A 23,221-nucleotide genomic window follows, 5' to 3' on the forward strand; every position below is an offset into this window, starting at 1 on the left:
AGTTTGTTAGTATTGAAAAATATTAGGACAAGTAATGGACAAGTACGGTCATTTATAGTATGTGACTCATATTAAGTGAAATATATATATATATAAGAAAGTTAACTGATGTTGGAGTAAAGAGAGGGGAGTGTTACGTTTTGAGTGGAGTGAGGAATGCATAACATACTGAACAAAATGAAGCGAAACAACAACATCTATTTTTTTAGAATTATTGGGGATAATTAATAGGTTAGGGGTGTGGGGACAACGTCCCCACGGTACGATATAAGGGTATTATTAAAATTTTAAATAGCTATTGTACGACTAGGATTTATTATAAATTCTTATGATGTAACCCTAATTTAACATATAGTGAAAATTCAGCTCTTTGCTCTCGTGGATGTAGGCACATCATCGAACCATGTTAAATGTATGTGTTATTATTTTTTTTTCTAGTTTTTCTCTTTTCGTATTATTTATTATAATTATCGCATGTAGCACGATAGGGTCAATATGGTCAGTCCTAACCCGATCTTAAAGAGTTGGGCTCTACCTTGAACCAATCTTCTACTCATAACCTAAATTGTTTAAGCTTTTACTCTACTCTAATGGATTCAAGTTGAATAAAAATGACAAATTTTAAATTCAATATATTTTAATGCAAATCTTTATAATTGTAAATTTTCTTAATTTACACTTATTGGTTATGGTTCAACTTGAACTTGATGACCTATTTCAACCATGGAAGAAAGTTTTGAAGCTTGGATGGGCTCAGCTCTTGCATTTTGAGTGACCTAAAATTTTTGTTATCTCAAATTAAGCCTCTAAACAACCGAAAAAAAATACACTTGCGTGAGTTCAATTTTACCTAAATAAGGATCTCTAACTAATAAAGACAATTGTCCAATACTTAAATGGACGTGTAGTAGTGATTACTTGCGGTTACCCACCGACCAGAGGTAAACAATTTTATTTCTTGTTGTTTCATTTCTTATAGATCACTGTTTTAAAAATCAAACCAGTTGTTGAATTGTATGACTTATAGGATTGGATCATTCGAATCCAACAGATAGGTCAAACCAATCGGTCCCAAAAATAAAATATTAAGTAGGTATTTTTTATTTTATGTTTATTTCTTTCCAAAATCAGTCAACTTCAACATAAAAAATAAAACGACAATGTTTCACTATTTTAGGTGACTTGAAATTTAAGAGCTTAGTACCCATATACTTTCAAAGCATGGATCAAGACGAAAAAAATTATTTTTATTTTCATTTTTAAAATAAAGTCTAAGCATGTATTTTAAAGGGTTGTGATGTTATTTTACCAAAATACCTATGTATGTGGGCCCAACAATTAAAATCTTACTAAGTCAAATCATTTCCATTAGTTTGTAATAGAAAACCTTGGGTCAAGGGGGCATGTCATTAATTCGAAAACATAAGTGACATCTCAAATTTTCACTAAATTGTGGAGGGGTATGTTAAAAATAAAAAAAATTGAACCATAAAAAAATTGAACCGATACTTTCACAAACTTCGTTGGGTCATCAGTCAAGTTGTTTAATTAAAATTGGATTTGTTTTGTTTACTCAACCCGTTGAAATTACCAAGTCTTGGTCCAACCCAATCCAATCAGCTAGTTTGATTTGATTTTTAAAACATTGTTTTAGATTTGACTCTAATTGAGTATAAATAAGGGTCTAAAACCAAGGCTTTTGGATTTCAATTAAGGTTTTAATATAAAAAATACCAATGTTTCAAAAAGGAACAGATCATTAGACCAAAATTTTGTGAAATCGGTTGGACCAATTAAACCCTATTCAATTTTTATATTCACTGCAAAATTTTGAGGATGTCTATAATTTTTAATACATTACAATCATTCATGTTCATAATTATTTTAATTTTGTATTAACTAATAATTGATTCTATTACAAAATCGTATTGGACTACTGGTTTGGTTCAATTTCTAGAACACTATTTCCCCATGTCATTCAATTCAAATATGCAGACTTATGAACTTGATGTTAGAACACTTTAGAACTTTTGATCTTTTTTTATTGATAAGTGTAGAGGATAAGTACGTTATCTAGACCGTACATGTGTCTTAACAAAGTAATTGGTACCTGGGGTGATCCAGTAAAACCAATCATGCCTAGTAGCAGGGCAGACCAAGTTAATAACGCTTTGATCTGACCGATGGGGTAGGATAGCATTAGGAGAGATCTGGTCTACTTAGTAGGGCAGGCCTAGTCCAGATATTTGCATGATTCTGGATCACCCATATCAAGTCCGGAGATCTCGGAAGAGATCTCCCAAGAATCTTAGACTCAATTTCAAGATCTCAATTCCGTTTAGATCCTTACAATTAAGGGATTCACCGTAATCACATCCCGATTAAAGGGGAAACTCTGATTTAAAGGAAGAATCTATAAATAAGGGAATCAATAGAGGCGGGGGGATCTTTTTGATTGAGGAAGAAAGGGTTGAAAAAATTATTTTATTGAAATACTATTTTTCTCTGCAACTTTAACTTGGGCGCTAGAGGATTATTGGCAGATACTACACCAATGCTTACAAGAGGGACTGAGGAGGTACTTCGAATCGATATGACATGGTCGACCAAGATAAAACTCGATTCAATCTCTACAATAAGCATTAGCCATCTATCTAAAAAATTTCTTCATCAACTCTAATTATGGTAAAACAACAATAGGTTGGGATGAAAAGTGCTCAAATTTAATGGTTGCAAATTGTTTATGCATTTGTGCAGAGGATTAAATATTTTACTCTACTTCATTTCTTCTTGTTCTCTATGAGCTTCATCACAATAATTTCTCTACTAATAAAGTTAGTTTTCAATCCGATAGAGTTTAGATTATATTTATTAGAAATTGCACCTTCCATTTTTTATCATGTCTTATTTATAGATGTTGACATTTTTTACTATATCACTTTATTGTTTGGTCATACTAATTTAGTCAATCGTGTAATATTTACTTAGTGTTTTTTAATTAGTTTTGTCTTTGCGTATGACAAGATATGCGTTGTTTTTTAAGAGGTGATTTTTTTGTCAGTTGACTCTCTTAAACGTATGTGGCAAGTTTATTAAAATATGTTCATTATCACGATTATTAATTTGTTATGTTGTATCTATGAACATTGATATCTCATCCTAGGTCCCGAAACGACTATCATCTACTAATTGAAAAAAAAAATCTAATCTTGAATCTCCATGTCTAAATTGAAAAATTCTTGAGAGCTTGGAATTAGAGATTTTCATGGAATCACCCTCCATTGGAAAGTCTTTTCTAAATCTGCCTGCATCTAAATTTCACAAAAATAAATATTGACGGCTCTTTTACAATAACAAGTGGAGGTTACGGCTTCATAGACAAAAAGCATAATGATGAATTTCTCTTCGTAGATTTCTCAAGTTCAAATGGAGAAGATATTATCACTTTGGAACTTTAAGTTTGAAATTTATGATTCACAAGAAAACCAACTTGATGATACGCTCTGATTCAAGCTATTCGATCAAGTGCATATCAAACACTACCACCCCTTCTTGGAAATGCATGAAAAGCGTCAAAGAAATTCAAAATCTTTCAAGTCTTGTAAATTTGAATTCTATTGGAGGGAGACAAGCAAAACAACCCATTTCTTAGTTCAATTATGAGTTGTTGACAAATATTTTATTCTCATGGAATATAGAACTATTATCCTCAAGGGCTTCTAAGAACTTTATGTGACACTCTATCTTATATCTACACTCTTTAATTTTCTACCTATTTTACAATCGAAATCGAAATATTCTTAGGATACAAATATAAATTTTCTACATATTAAAAAAAAAAAGGAAATTATGGAAAGAAAATAAGAAGAATGGGTGGGTGCATCCATGAATGGATGAGAAATAGGGCAAATGGCATGGGAGACAAAGAGCACTCTTTCCATGCATTAAAAGCGTAGATAGGATCACACCGTGGGGATTCTCTCTCCTTCTTGACAGGCCCAGACTTTTCCCTTAATCTTCTAATATTTCAATTAAAATTTATATTCAGAGTATTGTAGCAGAATGGCCTTTTTGTATGAAAGCAATCTAACCTTTTTCCTCAATATTTGTCCCTCTGCTGAGTGCTGACTCACAGTGGTCTCAGATTTTTTCTGACTCTTTTGTCCCCTAAAAACTAGGACTTTTAATCTTTTTCTCCTAAATCAGCCTACCCAAATTATAGACCTACTTTTGGAAGCAAAACCAACACACTAAACCACTAATCTTTCCTTGTTAAACTTTGAAATCTATACCACGCCAGACCATCGACCTGTCATCTCCTCTGATACTTGGAATTCCCACTCCTGTACCATTCCTCTCCAGCAAAGATTTTACCTTTTTAGAGCCCTACATCTCTTTTTTCTTCTATTCTATTATACGACTCCCTACTATACCATAGCATTTTGTACCCTATGATATACACTTCTCCTCTTGTATGTATGGCCCACTACTGGAAGATGACCCAATCCACAAAGCAGCTCAACTCAATTGACGTTTTAGTTAAGTCTCCTTTGTTGATATGATTTTGAAATAGACCGACTTTGTTTACGAAATCGAGTGGATATGATTGAAATAACATATGGTTGGATTAATTTATGAGTTTACAATGTTACTCAATTTATATTAATAATTGGAATTAATTTGGAGAGGATAGCTCTTTACTTTAATAATACCCTAATGATTTTCTTTCTCAAAATTTTTCACTCAGTCTGTACTTGGATGATGTGGTAAGGGCATAAAATCGTTGATATATTTCCTTGTGGATTTTGAATAAAAAGATATATGGTTCTGTGCCCTTATCACATCAGTCTTGTACAGACCAAGTGAAAATTTTCGAGTCAGAAAATTACGACTCTTAATAATAATATAAAAATTACTTTTACTATGAATTTTATCATAAAATTATTAATATATTTCATTACTCGTAAAATTAGTGTGGTAAAAGATATCATGATCGAATCGTTTCATGCATATGTTTACAAGTGGATTTAATCAATCATCATTTTGTTCTTGAGATCTTAATCTACACTTCTTGGAAGCTTCATCTTTAGGAATAAACAATCATTAAAAAAAAATTATTAGTTGTTTATGATGAAACTTTCTGATTTCAAGATTATCTTTTCATATTTCCATAGTGCATCTTTTGTAATTACACAAGTTGCAATATTTATAACAATATAATAGATAGTATAATAATACGACCTCGAAATTGTATGTTTGATGTAACACAATCATATGTATTGAATTTGAAAAATAACCAATCATAATGAATTTTCTTTTTACTTATTTTGCTAAGCAAGGAGGGAAATATTTGTATTCAAGAATGACAAAAAGGGGGAAAATCTTAAGTTACAATTTTCTAAAATTGGGAATACCCATCAAATATCCCATATAAACTTTTTGTGGTGGACCAATTCGTTTACATACCCTCGAGCCATTTTTTTATTAACATAATGACATCAAGCCCTTATGGCAATCAATTCTATTGAATCACTAACATCTGATAAAAAATGAACAATTCTAATAAGATTATTATTCTTTTCAATAATTCATATTCATGCAATGAAATATTATTGCTCATAGTCACAAAGTTGAAGTATGGGTTTAAATCAACTAGGGAAAACTTCGGAAAAAACATTGAAAACATGAAAATAAAATGAGAAAAAATAATAAAAATAAAAGATAGAAAAATATACTAAAAGTTAAGAAAAATATGAGTCATGTTGGAGTAACATTGTCGGGGACATATTTGATGTGGATGTGCGTCATAACTATAGACCCTTTTTATCGAGGTCTCACTTGTATCTTGATGCAAAGCATTTATAATTATGACATACATCTTACGTTAGAAATATCTCCCGACAATGTTTCTTCAGCATTATCTTATCTATATATATAATGACAATTCATAAAATCAAGTTATTATCATCAAATCTCATATTTTTACGTTTATAAATCATCAAATTTTATTATATATCAAATCCCACATTGAAAAAATAAGAAAGTGTTTTTTTTTTTTCAGTAAAAAATAAAAATAAAAAAATCATAAATAAAATAAAATGTTTGTCAAACCCTTTTTTTATTCCTTCAAAAGATCGTCATTCTTTTGTTGCTATGCTATTGTTCCTACCCAAAATGATTTTCATTGATTTCAAATATTTAAGATTTACCTTCTTTATCTTGATAAAGCACCACAACAACAACAATGAAGGGAAGATTTTCAACATAATTAAAAAAAAAAAATCATAATGAATTTTCTTATGTATCGTTGTATGTCATATAAGATAATCAACCAATAGGAGATATCAAACACATGGGAAGAAGTATTGGTGAGCAACACCTCCTCCCCTTCCCTTAAAACCAACCATGTCGGGTATGACCCAAGAAGCTGAGAGGACACGTTGCTTTCACGTGGATTCATTACAAAGATTTTGCTACCAATAATCCACTACAAATAATAGGACACGTGTGCAAAGTGTCAGCTTTCTCTTAGCTTTTCTTTGACAAAGCTTCTAGGGGAGGGAGGGAAGGTGTTGTGACTGTAGCATTAGCTAATAGCTACAGTAAAGTAGATTAGGACACTCATGAGCCCTTAAAATACGGCTTGCCCGTGCATGGGGTTGACTTCTTTCCCTGCAACAACCCTCCCTAACTGCAATAATCATAGGGTCCTCCTCTCTTCCAACCATTCTTTTTTTTTTTATATAAAATAATAGAGCTACCATTGCCACGCAATCTTTTACTACAGCCACACGAATTCTTAAGTAAACAATTGCACACTGTTGGTGTGGCGTTAGTAAAAGTAGGTGGGGGGCAATAGTAACTCTCTTGATTAACTCTACTTTTTTTTTTTCTTCCTCAAAATTGTTGTATAAATAAGCTAACAAATCGTACAAGAACAGAACGGGCGTGGAGGGGAAAGATCTTCTTTTGGAATTTTTGGTACATTTAGAGGTGATTTGGTTTATGTTTTGTTTCTTCATTTTGTCATTTTGTGGTCTAGTCTATATACTATGATACTTAGATGACTTCTGCCACATATAGAGGTATTATGATTAGTAATATGTGGGGCTGATTGGTCCCACCCTATAGCTTAATATGGATAAGTTTCACACATATTTCTATAAGTCATTTCAATTTGACGCTATAAATTATTTCTCACTGGGTCGACTCCATCCCATAAGATGGTCTTTATTTTGTTTTTGTTTTTTCTATTTATTTATATGAATAACCTCTAAAATCTCAAGCTAGGCAAATTGAGGAGAATTATGGTTTGTGCTCACTATTGGGTCTTTAAAAAAAAAAAAATGGATTGGTCCTGTATCTTAAGCAGACAAGAAGTATAAAACTGTTTGTTAAATTCAATTGTACTAGAGTCTTAATAATTCACATGTAATTGGTCTGGTCAATCCTAACTTAGATTCCGGTTATTTCTGGACTAGCTTGGTTTCAACTTTGAAATAGTCTTGTGCTTTTGTCACTCGGATGAAAATTATTTTGATTTTTTCTCTTATTTGGATAATTTTTATTTTAGAGCATGTCTAAAAAAGCAAAAGTTGAAACCAAGTTAGTCACACTCTGACTTGTGAGAATAATAATAATATTCTTATTGAGTATAAAAAATACACTAATGCTGGGTTGACATTGGACTTACTGCGATTCTCACACTCTGACGTGGAGGTGCCCATATAAATGCAGATATTCGAGGAAATATATCTATGGTTATGTGCGCATCCCACGTCAGAAATGTGAGAATCATAGTAAATCCCAATGTCACCCTAGAACGACTTTAAAAAATATGGACAAAGTTGCCAAAAAAAAAAAAAAGACTAAAAATGGTTATACACCAACTTTCGATAAAAAAAAAAAGGCCATATTCTTTGCACAACAACGGAACCATAACCAAACTAAGGTGGTTGTTTAGGTAGAGGTCAAATGACCCATTTATTGGGAAAAGGGAGGGAAGAAAGATTAATAATAGGATCAAGAATTCAGAAATTGCCCAAAACCACATTGTGATCTATGTTGCCTTATAGAGAACACCCCAACTGCACTTAAAAAGACATGCGGCGTTGGATTTTCTTTTGCGAAGTTTATTCAGATGCAACAAAACCCAATTCATCCAAAATTGTATAATACCTTACACTTTACATTATATTTGAAGAGAACATGCATACAATTTGTTTGATGTATGATATCTCTTAAACTCGAATTCAAATTAACAAATTATAATCAAATAGATCAAGAAACCTATTCTATATTTTGATGTCTCTTTTGAGGTGTTTTGACCAAATTAATACCTTTAGAATGCCACAAAAGGGACAATTAATGAAACAAATAATACCTTTTGAATGCCTCAATTTCATAATTCAAGTTTTCTTTCTATATTTTGGTGTCTCTTTTGAGGTATTTTGACTAAATTAATATCTTTTGAATGCCTCAAAAGAGACATCTAATGAAACAAATAATGCCTTTCGAATGCCTCAATTTCATAATTCAAGTTTCCTCCTAATAAATTTCATAATCTAAATAAAATAATAATAACTAATGAAAGACCTTTATAGGCTTTATCATCCTGTTTGTTTTGTGTTTTCAAGGTTTTTTATGACGACTATTTCCTGCCTTTATTCACACCAAAGAAATTATCTATGCTAATTCAACTTTAGGAATTTAACTATTACTTTGATTACACAACAACAATTATAATTGTATCCATGTTTCATCATATTGTCAAACATCTTTATTAAAGTAGTTATGAATGACATTTTATGATTTTATTTGATAAGAGATTAAAATGTTCAAGTTGATCTATGATTTAACATAACTTCGTGGTTGGGACTTTTATAGTACTAGATTTTATTTTATTTTATTTTTTTGCTTCTCATGGTTATCAAACCACCCCTCTCCCCCCCGGCGCAAGACAAATCCCTCGGTCACATACACTACACTTTTGGAAAGTCCTACATGCAATTAGTTGAGTCGAGGGTCAACCAAACCCTGGAGGGTAGCCCTAAAGAATTTATTACTTCTTGGGGTTTTGAACTCTTGACCTATCCTCCCTGAGGAGTTTGTCAAGGTTTGACTTGCCACTAAACCAACCCTTTAGGGTTTAGAGCCAGATTTCTTTTGTACCTATCGGCCCAAGTATCCACTTTAGGATCAACATGTAGAAGAAGAAAGCTCACAAATTTGGATGGATATTATTGAAAAAAGGGAGAGAAGAGAATAAAAAAATAATATAAGTTAAAAAGGGAAGTCAAAAAGGAAATGCAACAAAGTTGGAAGGGGAAGAAAAAGGAAATAAAACTAAAAGGTATCTACGAGGCTCGAGATTCGCCATGGTGATAAAATCTCAACCCTTATTTTAGGAGACTAAAGTTTGAGACAAACGAGGAGTCAACCATTATGTTTTATTATATAGATTATTTATATATTGAAAAAAATCATAAAATAAAATATATGAAAAAACATAAATTTATCACAAAAAAAAAAAAAAAAAACCAGAACTTTGACCACACCTTAACTAATTTAATTTAAAGATAAAAAATTAATATGGTGAGAATCTCATTCTCTCACTTTAGGAAAGAACGTTAAGTCTAGTTATTTTCTTCTTTTTGGTGGAGAGATATCGAAAGCAAAGAGCACGAGATCAACATCAAGAGGTCGAAGCAAATGATCGTCATTGATGTAAACTTGTTCTTGATGGATTATTAATTGTCAATAGTGGCAATTCATGTCCTGTGCAATTATTATGAAAAAAATATTGATGTGGAAATGCAAATTTTTAGTTGGGAAGTGGTAAATAACTGAAGTAATTGGGGTATAATTAGTAAAAGTTGGGGTGCCCATACTGTTTTATAAAAACTTATTATTATTCATTTAGCTATTATATTTTTTTTAATTAATTTTTAAAGTATTAATAATGATATCATAATTTCCTACAGTAATTATCATGGTGGAAATGGTCTAATGTCCCATTGAATCCTTCAAAATACCATCCATATTACCCAATATCTTTACTATTATAAGGAGAGAAGGTGGAGTAGAAGTGGTTCGACACCAAAATTTTGGATTTGAAAAATATCACTATCTTAATATAATTAAAAGTCATTTTGATCAAAAATCAAGAAAATTACAATCGCACGTCCCTAAACTCATGTTTGTTTATTTTCAAAATTTCAAAAATGACCTTTTTACCATGTAATATTTACAATCAGTATTTTCTTAATTAATATTTTAAAATACAAACAAGGAGTTTATACTCATGTGATATTACACATACCACCATCTAGTATTGAATAAAGATCATGGACAATGACTGCAACGACCTATTTTTCAAAAATGTGTATAAAAAATTCCCCTTTGAAATCATATGGACTCTTTTAGTACCCACTTTCTCAAATATTAGTTTATGAATCATTTTTTAAATGAAATGTTGTAATTACCTTTTCAAAAACTTTTGAGGTTTAAAGAAATGTGTTTATTTGAGAATATTTGAGGTAATCATGTGACGCATCGTCAAACGCTAACACAAAATCCCATGTCAGATCTCAAGACACTAAGTGGCGCTTCGAAATTTCGGCATGGTCTCCTCTGTTTATGTTAGCATTCCAAGGCGTTCAACTTGCACCTGATAAACAACATACATGATCCTGCATATATACCTACAAATATAATACAAGCGGAAGTCTATATACATGTAATAACGTACGATAGATTAGAGCACGGAAGAAGAAATTTATATACGGGATTATACAAAAAAATTTCACTCTAACAAAAGTCCTATCGATCAGAACAAAATCTATAATACTCTTCGACAAATCGACACCACTAGGGGGTATAACCCCAATACTCACCAATATAATGGATTCTAGTCGTCTATCTGACCTACCAGATAGTCCTCACTAGTGTTCTACACCTGCTTCGCCAAGTCCAGATTTGAAACTAAAAAAAAAAAAAAGGAAATGGTGAGTAACAATGGTTATCCAGTAGGGAAACAAATAATTTTTGTCAATAACCTCTACTAACATGAACGAATAAGCATGCTAAATTATTTTAACATATGCAAAGTTTTATAGAATAAATTACGATTAACTGGTACATATAGCCAAGGATGAGCAACTAAACATTTTTAAACTCACATTACATCAATCAACAGTACTTACTATAACATTTTCATTTTATACAAATCTAATTGATCAAATGGAAACATTAAAAATACATTTCATTTTAAATATCAAAATAATACAATAGATACATAATACACAATGGTGGAGTAGTGGAATTAGAGAGTTGGGATTCACGACTGGATCGCTCCTAGTCAGGACATGATGTTTCATAATAAAGTATTAGTTCTTGATTTTGTGGCTAGTCGTTGTTTATTACACTTGTGGGACCATTTATCCAGTTTAGGCTAGCTGTTTGACGTGAGCGTAAGCAATGGGTCTTTTTTTGATGTGTCAGAACGTTCAACTACTATAGATTGGTAGTGATCACAGACTAATCATCTTTGTCTATGCCTATCAGGCGTGCATGTGATTCTCAAATATACAAACCATTTGTATACGACCACCTTTACATTACAAGTTCACTAGTAAAGATAAAAAGGAATAAATCTGAATTCCAGTTGTGACTCCACTTTCATACGCGTCCTATATCACGTATGAACTTGGTGGTCCCTACCGTACATCCCAGGATAGTACACCGCTTTAGATGATATGACGCACTATCCCTTCAGGCATTTACAGACTCTTTAACAATTCATAAAATAGCTATATATATATATATATTATTTTCATTTGAAAACAAAAGAGAATTAACAATACAAGGTTGAGAATGGATATTCAGTTTCCTACCATGCAATTGTAGCAACTCGGTTTAAAATAAATAATGGAACGGAAAAGTAAACAGCGCCTCGCGCTAACAGAAAGTAAATAAACATGCAACCAGTAACATTATCCCCGGATATTCGTTCACCAACCTACACACAACACAATAATGTAAAATGCAGACATCACCCTCGAGTATGACTTTAACATTTTACCGTTTCATACATTTTTCCCTATTTTCGATTTTACAGTTTTCAATCTCTCAAACAAAATATCGACTTTTTGATATTCATCAACTCAATATAAGTTCATTAAATATTAAATCATTTTTCCTTCCAATTATGAAATTTATTTTTTTTAATTAATAACATTGGAAAATTATAAAACTTATATCAAAACAGGGTCCGAGTAGTGCATAGAACCCAACTGGCGAAAATAACCCGGTGAAATATCCTACCTACCTATAATTTGTTATAAAATGCAATTAAACATATTAAATATGCAAGTTCTGATGTGAATTTGAAATAACAAAAAAATTCTATATTTTTGGAAACACATTACAAATTTTTAATAAAATCCTAAATTTAATTTTCACAATCTACGATTACTTATAGAAATTGAGAGTTCTTTACAATCTCTAAGCGATGGAATTGAAGCACGTGCAAGGAAATCGAGGCAATCGACACGTAAATCAAGAAAGTTCAAACTTCAAGATGGCGAATTTTCTAATCTAACCTTGTGGTTTCGATGATCTCGACACCATCGTCTTTTCTCCCTTCTACGACGGAGGACAGTTTGATTCCGAAATAGATGAAATCTGAGGTCAAAGTTGCGAAACCCTCGTATATTTATACGATTTTTTTTTACGATACAGGACGAAAAAGAAGGTAAAACGAAAAGAGATTGAGTGAGTTTTGTAGAGAACGAGATTGCGAACGTTTCTCCCTTTTGCGTCGAAAGTCGACGACGAGCCGCTTGCGATGGATTTGGGGTAGAAAATCGGAAAAAAATGAATATTGTTTTTTTAAACCGTTGTCTATTTTTAGACGAATTTGGAAGATGAATAATGAAAAAAATTAAAGAATTTATTTATATAAGTCTTGGGATGAAATCGATATTTCGCCTATTATTTCGATCGACGATAACTTGATCGTTCGGACTCCAAAAGTAATGATTGAATACTTTATTTTACCTAATTTTTCATTCTAGATCTGGTGTGGTTAGTTTCTACAAATTCTATCTCTAACAAAAATTTACATTTTTGACCCGATGTGACCCTAAAATTGACGTCGTTTTCATTTTTGACGATAATTCGACTTTTTAGACTTTAAAATTGATAAGTAAGTAGTCCATTCTTTATAATTTTTCGTTACGAACCCAATAGTTTCATCAAATTTTAAAAATTCTTACTTTAGCAAAAAGTCATTATTTTAGCCTGATCCGACTCGATAATCGAGGATTTTGTAACTTTTATGTTCGGATTCGCATTTGAGCGTGCTTACAAGCTAAAGTATATTTTCCGATCATTTTGAATCCAATGGTGAGGTCAGATTTCATTAAAAATGATTAGAAACATCCTAAAGTTCTATCCCTAAGTCCTACTTTCAAGATTTTTTCTTAATTATATTATTTATTTTTTCTCAAGATACGAATCGAAAACTCAGGGTTTTACAAATCTAATGTTTTAAAATTAATGAAACCCCTTTACAAAGGTCATCTCTTATAGATTAATGACAATAAAAGAAGATTTAAATGACAAAAAAAAAAAAAAAAACTCTTGTTTTCTCTTTCTAAAACTAGCATTTTTGACCCACAGGGATGATGACGATGATTGTAACGAAAGTGATGACGATGATGATCATGAAGATGGAGATGAGGATGGTCATCATCATCATCAAACTTATTTTGTCTATGTATATTAGATTTATTAAATAATTTTAAAAACATTAAAACATAATTTTAAACCTTGACTTAAATGCCCACCGAATTAATAAAGCTCAAAAAATTACAAGTCGACTGAAATGAATAAAAAAAAATTATATATTGAATTTATGAATATTTCAAAAACAACTTTTTATAAAGAAAATTATTTATTTTTATATTTCCCGAAAATATTATTTACCAAAAAAATCAAACAAGTGGCATTTCATTTATTTTTTAACATAAGGGTGTTTTAAATATTTACCAAAATGTAGAGAGGTCACCTCTGGATCAAACCACGATGCCCTTGATCTTTGTCAAATTGTAAAAAGGGTATTTAAGGTATTTTACTTTAAAATTTTTCTTTAAAAGATCTTTAGTAGACTAATATTTTACTAAATGGGTCTTAAATTGACCTTATTTTTTTTATTAAGGGTTGTTTGGTACATATTTTCAATACAAAGTCCTTTGCAGTCATTATCCCTAAAAAATATTCGGATAGGGCCTCGTGCTCGTCTTGTTGATTGTTTCGAAGAGCCTGTTGACTTTGTCCCTATAATTTAATAAGTCATTATCGCGTAATTTAAATGGAGTTGTGCTACACAACTTGCGTTGGACAATGGGCCCAACATTGGGTTAACTTGGCTGTGCACAAATAACCATAGATTTATTTCCTTAAGATACAAATTAGAAAATCAACAATTCTCTATGCACTGCCAGGTCAACTCAATATTGATCCAATGTCCAACATAGACAGTAAAGCATGCCCATTTTAAATACCTTTATTATTACAACGAGAAAAGACGAAGTACAAGTGGTTCGACATATCGACTAGGGGCTAGCATGAGATGTAAGGGAGAATGGGTTTACTCCCCAAGTCAGATCTTCGAGTCCCTAAATGCCCCTCCACATAAAGTGGTATATTTAATATTGTACACGTGCAAATGAATGGTACGTGCAGCCCGCCAAAACTCCAAAAATTAAAAAGAAGTGGTTTGATACCTAAATCTAAGTTGCCATAAATGCCATCATTTTTATTTTTAAATTTAATATAATGCGGGTCTTTTCGGTAAAAAAATGAAATTACAACTAACATGTGGGGGTAGGTTTTCACAATAACAAAAGTATCAAGAAGGCAGAATAGTAGTGGTTTGACACCAAAATTTGAATTTCACAAATGCCCTCACCATAACATTTAAACTTAATACAATCAGGATATGTTTGTCAACAACCAAGACATTGCAATCCCATGGAATGAAATCGTGTTGGTTAATTTTTATAATTAAAAAAATATTTTTTCTATTATATAATTTTTAAAAATCACCCATTAATTAATATTTAAATTACAAATAAACCCTTCAGATAAGTTTGTGTTTGCTTATGCCACCTTTTAGTAATGATTTAATGAAATTTTATTATTATTTTCTTGAGTATATATCGAAGACAGTCAAATTGTGAAATAAATGAGACAGCTAATATTCATCCAACTAAAAATAAACAATCATTAATAATTATTACATATTAAAATGCGGAGAAAATGCGCTTCTTTCCAAAACATAAAAACGATGGAGACTTCTTTCTTCTTCCCTTCTCGAGGTTGGATTTCTACTTCTCACTATAACCTAACCAGTAGCAGTAAGCATATAAAGTAAAAAAGATTTAATTCTATTTGTAATAACGACTTACTAATTATGGTTTAAAATTATTATATATATATCTTATCCATCTGTAATCAACTTTCATTCTTGTCGAAATCAAAGGTCATTATAATCGAAATTAAAGGTATTTAAGGATCCAACTACAATTGAGCTTTTTTAAGTCCACTTCTTACTAATAATCAAGACACGTGGCACATTTTCAAGATATTGTGTTGAGTTGTTAATGACTCCTCGAAACACATATAAATAAATAATTTTTTTTATCGATAAATTTTTAGTAAATATTGGTGTTACCTCTTAAGTTTTCAAGCCGTTGACATCCCCTTGAACTTGATCATTTCTTATAAATTAGTAAAATAACCTAAATGTCCTTATATCTCATCATTAGAATTTTTTTTCAACTTAAAATCCATCATCTTCAAGTCTTTTATTCTCTACTTTGAAGGTGGTATGGGCAAATGCACATATGTCATAAGGACTTATTAATAATTTAAAATATTAATTAAAGATGTTTTGTAATTTTGAAAATCGAACAACTTGGTTCTAAGGTTGCAATTTTTTGGTATTTTTTACTTACATGACCCCGACTTTATTAACTTTAAACATAAAAGTGAGGGCATTTATGACCACTCAAAGTTTGGTGTCGAACCACTTCTATTATGCCTTCTCGCATTATAATAGTAAAGATGTACATTATTTTTAATTAATTCAATTTTACTTTGATTACATCATTTTCAATAAGACTAACTCTTAATTTTCAAAGAATCCTGTTATTAAGATTAAAAATTGAAGTATATAAAATCAATTCAATCTTATATTGTCTAAAATTTTAAGAAAAGGAATTTAAGATAATTGACTTCGAGGAAAGAAAACAGAGCGATAAGATTCAATTCAGATTTGACCATTTGCATTATGAGAGTTAATTACCAAAAAATTCTCTGGATCATAATTTTTTTTTCACCAACGGTTGAAGATGATGGAATTTAGATCAATATTTTCCATTAATTTATTAGAGAATAAATTTTAGATCAAAAGGGATGTCAACAATTTAAAAAGAGGGGAGCATATGTAATATTTTCATCAACATGGAGGGGTACCGTTCATAAATCACCTCATATTAATATCGATGAAAATCTTATTAATACACCAATTTTAACTTATAACACACCAAACTATATGGTGAATAGATAAGATAATTTCTGTTTGCTCGACTCATCCAACCCAAGTTATTCGAATATGGGTATATTTTCTTTATCTAATTAAGAATTCAAGTAAAATTATAGACAAGTATTTTATCCAGATTTTTTTGGGTTCAATATGAATATGCATCCTATCCGATCCAAATATCCATTTATCCAAGTTCAATGCTACTGAACCGAACCAAGAACTTAGGATTGGTTTAGTTCGGTTTATAATGAACTTCGGTTCAATTCCAGGTTAACAAAATAGAGAACCAACCAATTTGGTTCGATTCTTAGTTCATACCTTGTATAGAACCAAACAAAATCGAAAACCGAATCCTTACTTTAATAAAATTATAAATAAATATTATTAATTAATTTAATAAATTATTCACATTTTTTATGAATGAATTGATTTTTTATTTTTTTTTTATTTTTATGAATAGACTAATGACATTTTTCGGATGGATGGATTACTGAATTTCTTTTATTGATGAAAAACCATTGCTTTATTTATTTATTTATTGAAAAAATTAATATAAAAAATATTGATGGATAGATTAATGACTCATTTTATGAGATTTTATATTTATATTAATTTATTATTATTATTATTAAAAATATATTGATTCAATTAGATTTTTATGAAATTGACAACCCATAGAACTGAATCGAACCAAATTGACCTTACCTCGATTTAAATTGCTTTGATCATATGACAAATTGGTTCGATTCCAATTTACATTTTATGAAACTGACCTAAGATCTATTCGATTTTAATTTGACCTCAAATCGAACTAAATTGAACCAAGTTGCACCCCTACGATAAACTCACAATAAGATATATATATATATATATATATATATATATATAAACACAAAGAGATTTTAACATCCACGTCACACTGAGGTATACTCCTGACTAAGATTTTCATTTGAAATTTGGGTACAAGTCATACAAATGTTGTTAGCAAAAGTGGGTAACAAATTGAATATGGACTCATAAGGATCGGTATGTTGTAGGTAAGAGTTGGTGTCCCAATAAAATATTCGAAATATTAATATAATTATATAAAATAAATATGAAAAGTTTGAAGAAACGTTAGGTAAAGAGAGGGAAGATCTCATCCGTAGGTACAAACCTCTAGATTGTCCGGACCATCTAATGGTCAGAAATCAGAGCCTAGAGGACGACAGATATTCAAAGGATGATAGAATCATTGAGGAATGTGTGCCGCCGAAAATCATTTGATGTGTTGTTGGTCCATAAATAGACGGCTACGATATATTGGCGGCAGCTCGACCTTTTTATTTTCTTTGGGAAAAGACAAGTATCTTTTCAATTTCTTTTCTTTTCTTTTTTGATAGTCCCGTTGTCTGCCACGTCACACTACTTGATTTGATGGAGATGGATCTGATGGCAGAGACTCGTTATGATTTTAAGTTTGACTTTTTGGTGGTTGTGTAGTTATTTTCCAAATCCCTCGAAAACAGGAATCAAAGATTTGTTTGTCGAAATTTCAGTTTTGTCCACGTTAGGCGGTATGAGATACCCATAAGTTCGTTTAGAGTTGTGCTGGGGTGACACAGGATTTACTGTGATTCTCACAATTCTGACGTGAACATATACACATAACCGTAGATGGTTTTTACTCGTATCGCGAGAAAATACATCTATGGTTATGTGCATTTCCGACGTCAGACTTGTGAGAATTGCAGTAAATTCTTTTTGTCATTTTAGCATCTTCCGTTTGTTTACCACCGTTGGATTGAACCTTGCATGAAAAAGAGAAAGCTTTTATCAACACATCAACTTTTACTAATAAAACACCAATGGATCGGTTCGATACTGTATCAGGGCCACTCCGATCCCTTTTTTTTTTTTTTTAAAGTTGTATCCAATCCGAATGGATTAATGAATATGTGAACAGAATCCAATTTCTTTTATTTCATTCTTAATATGAAACCGATCTGATCACATACTTTATTTTCAAATTATTAATTTTCAAAACTTTTTAAAATATATTTTCCTACTACAAATATAAAGGGAAATTTAAAAGACTAACATGTTTTACCTACATGTATTTATATGACATTATGAATAATAATAATAAAATTATTGAAATATGTTCGGATCGGATTGGGATAGATCTAAATTCAATTTGAAAATTCAAATTTTCATGTTTTTTTCAAATTGGACTAGTTCGGACACTAGTATATTTTGGATCATTGCTTGTCTTAATCTACGCATAGATTAAAGAGAACTACTATTGCCACACCAACTTTTACTAATGTCTCACTGATTCCTATGTAAATCACCAAAGAATTGCACGTAATTGTTGTGGTGTTAATAAAAGTTAGTGTGGCAATAGTAACTCTCATATTAATACTTAACAGTGATGAACTCACAAGTTACTTAGGTTATAAAATAACAAATGCATGTCTTGGAAATTAAAATGACATGTATCGAATGCTCTATTTCGTCATATTCAACGCATGAAATGGTGCTTCGACTTAATTTCATAAGGATAGGTGTGTTGAAAATAATAGTGTTGTGTCGATAGAATTTCTCTAAAGAAAAATCATGAATGGCTCAAATCTAAATTAACCCTTTTTAAATTTATCCCATATTTTTAGTTATTAAATAGCTGTAGGCACATGATAAGTAAATTGTTGTATAATTTGCTAAAGAGATTGTGTTATCCTAAATCAATAATTCACAAAAAGTAACTCCCTGGGGTGCCTTCAATGGCAATTTCGGGTCCAATAAGCAGGGAGAGCTCATAGGTTATGAGTTCGATATCTAGTATGACAGTATTTCTTCGGGATCACCTGCGAGGGCGCAACCCACTTACCGGTATGTGTGATGTGCGGGTGTTGCACGTGTTTGGGGGAGGGACCCATTTGCCTTGGCTTCAATGCTGGCTCTTCCAATCCCTTAGTCGAACATAAATTGGGACACCCCCATCATAAATAAATCACAAAAAAATTTTAACTAATAATCCTAAAAATATTTCAGGAATAATTTTTATGTTTCATTAATATTTTACTGAAGCCATTCGGTGATGCTATTATCATCAGTTTATGGGTTAATCCTATAATTTTCTGTCCTTCATCAGCTCATGAATTATCTTAGCAATATAGTTTTATAATATTTTCTTGTAGTTTGAATATTTGTTGTAAAAAAAATGTTAGCCCTGAGCAACTATTAATACATCTCATAATAAGAAAAATACAATAATTACCATCAATATAGACTTAAAATGATTTGATTCATTCTTGATTAAATGATTTAAACAATTCAACTTGACATTGCTGGGGAAGATCATGTAAGATAGTATATTTTGAACGCTAATGATTTTTTTGACTAAATTTTTTCACTCCATGTGTAATCGGCTGATGTGACAAGGGTTCAAAATCATTAATCGTTTTCCTTGTGTATCCCGAAGAAAAAGATCTATGATTCTGTGCCCTAGCCATGTCAGTCATGTACAGACTGAGTGAAAATTTTCAAGTCAGAAAATCACAACTCGTGCTCCATCCATTGTTGTCTTTTGTCCTTTCGTCGTTGTTAATGTATTTGTTTTCTTTTTCTAATACAGAAGAAGGAATATGTTTGATGCACGTAAGATTTTTGGATTATCCTTTGAAAGGAACTAAAGCTTAATAGAAAAAAAAAAAAAAAGAAAAGGTAAGGGAGGCTAGATTTGAATGTTTGTAAATAAGTCCATGTATGGATTCCAAAATGATTAGTGGGCCCAATTGAATGTGCAATAAGAGATTGTTAAGAGCTCATCACTCCCTTTTCAAGAAAGAAAACACACTTTTGAAGGATTGGTTCCATATGATTCCAAAAAGTTTGATACAGACAAGCGTGCATTTAACTTGATTCTTGAATTGGGGGTTCGCTTAAGCCCGGGAGCGGATCCTTTGGAGTACTTTCTTCCTACAGTTCTTTGTGATGAGGTGATGAATTTTGACGGATGAAAGACTGTCACGTCATATAAAAATAATAATCCACTCTTCAAAAAAATTGAAGTTTGGGTGCTTTCGAATGGAACTAATAATCATCCACAGTCCACCGCTAGTGAAAAATGATAATGACAACTATGTACCAATCAATATCTGCTTTTAAGAAACATGCTTCCATTAGTTATCCTTACAAAACTAGTGTATTTCTTTCCATCTAAGTCACATGCTTGAAACGGTTAGTTTGGGATTAAAAAAATCCGCAAAACTAGCATTTTAGTGTCATTTATAAAACCAATGTGTAGATTAAAAATGGTTACCAATCGGATGGAAAAATCTCAGTCTTCTTTTGGATAGGTAAGCGAGTCAAGGCGTTTATTGTGAATCACAGATTCACAGTTATGGAGTATTGCCTCACAGACATTTTTTTTTTTTTTTTTTTTGGCTGAACCGAGGCATCTGATCTTCTTCGAGTGCCAAAGTAATCCTAACACGCACTAGGTAATTTCTGGGATTGATCCTTAAAGGTGGCCACTAATTGAGGTAGAATGTTTGTTAGACCCATAATCCACTATACTTGTCCTTCGTAAAATATCGAACAAATTGGATAAACCATCAGATTGGTCTACTTAGTTAGGAGCGGTAGTGCTCATATTTCTGAATAGAATGATCAAGGTGGCCCAAATGTTGGGCCATCCTCTTACCTAGGCGACATGCCAAGATGCATGCGAAGTATAATGAGCCAAAGACTTGATTCTTTACCTGACCAGCTTTTGGCAAATTGTTTGCTCCTGAATGAGCAATTGAAATATTCAATTGAATTGTGATAACTCTTTTTACACTCTCCGACCTCACAACTCACATAATCATAAATCTTTGTCCTTGTATATTCCAAAACAAAGGTATCTACGATTCTGCGAAGGGAGCATCGAAAAATGAGCATCAGACTATCACGACTCATATTCAATTCAATTCAATTAACATGAGCAATGGATATGCAAATATGGGTACAGTTGAAAATGAGTCGTGATAATATGACGCCCTCTCTCACATACACCCCCCATCACAGAATAGTAGATCATTTGCCTCCGGATACACAAGACAAAGATTTATGATTATACATATCCCAAGGCAAATTTTCTACGATTTTGTAATGAGGACATAGGGGTAGTTAGAAAATCATTACACTTTGAAAATACACGTGCATGCTTGGAGGCAACTATTAGTTGGTATAACTTTAGGATTGGCCAACGGATCCACTAGGTTTTCTGGCACAATTTAGTATTAAAAAAGAGAGGACAAAAATATAATATACATAAAAATAAGTGTAATGATTTTCTGGCACATTCCCCTACGCCCCCATCATAAAAATGTAGATCCTTTCCCTCAGGATATGCATAACCATAAATCTCTTTCTTAGGTATCCTGAGGCAAATGATCTATTGTTCTGTGATGGGGGCTAAGGGGACGACGTATTATAACGACGCTAAAAATAAATTTTCTTTGCCACATAAACACATTGGTCTAACATGTTTTTGTTCTATATTGGATTACACATTACAATAATATGATTATTATCTTTACCATTTTAATGCTAAGCATTGTCTACATCCATTCTAAATTTCAAAAATACCCCCATATTACATTAAATCTTGGACATTTAGCATAAAAGTTCCAGTATCTTTATGGTAATAGTTAAAAAATGGTCACTTTTTTTATACTCAAGATAGGGATATTTCCTATAGTAACTCATATTTTTGAATAGAAATACCCTCACCTTCAATTTCTCTAATAAATTCTTAAAAATAATCATCTAAATTGTAATTCCCTCCCTTTCAACATTTTATATCATCAAAATAAAGAGAAGTCTGTTCTCTATACCAAAACCTACCAAAAGGTGAGGACAACAATGGACCTTGTAGCTCACTTTTATTTCTTTAAAATCATTTGTATATTCTTATACTCTAGATATATGTCTCGTCCATAGTTATAAAAATGAAAAATGGTAGTAAAAAAAAATTAATTTCATGAATTTTTTACGATTTTGTTCAAGAAATTTACCTAGTGTAGAACCTGACATTGGAATGTATTATAACGTCGAGGTTCAATGATACTTATTGTCGAACCTCAACAAAATTGTCCAACATAAATTTTTGGAAGTGAAAAATGTCCACAACAACGAATCTCGACAACAGGTACAGTTGAGCATTGACTTTATAATACATTCCAGCAACGAAGTGTCGTGATAAATTTTATGAACAAAATCATAAAATTCCATGAAACCAAAAAAAATTTACTATTACTTTCCATTTAAATAAGTATGGATGAGAAATATGTCAAGATTATAAGAATATATAAATGATTTTTTTTTTTTAATGATAGAAATAGAGGAAAATTAATTGCCTTAGGTGAAAATCTTTTATAGACCGGGCGTCACGAGAGTACGTAACTCTATATGGTTCACTATGGTTCTCCAAATCTAGAGCCTATTTGGTAAAGAATGAATCTCTCTCTCTCTATTTAGATGGTTAAAAAATGTTGCGAGGGAGTAAATTATAATTTAGAAGATTATTTTTCAAGGGTTTGTTAGAGAAATTATAGGTGAGCGTATTTACGTCTAAAAAAA

The sequence above is a fragment of the Akebia trifoliata genome, chromosome 7, assembly GCF_017979445.1.
Source record: "Akebia trifoliata isolate Shusen 1 chromosome 7, ASM1797944v1, whole genome shotgun sequence".
Taxonomy (NCBI): domain Eukaryota; kingdom Viridiplantae; phylum Streptophyta; class Magnoliopsida; order Ranunculales; family Lardizabalaceae; genus Akebia; species Akebia trifoliata.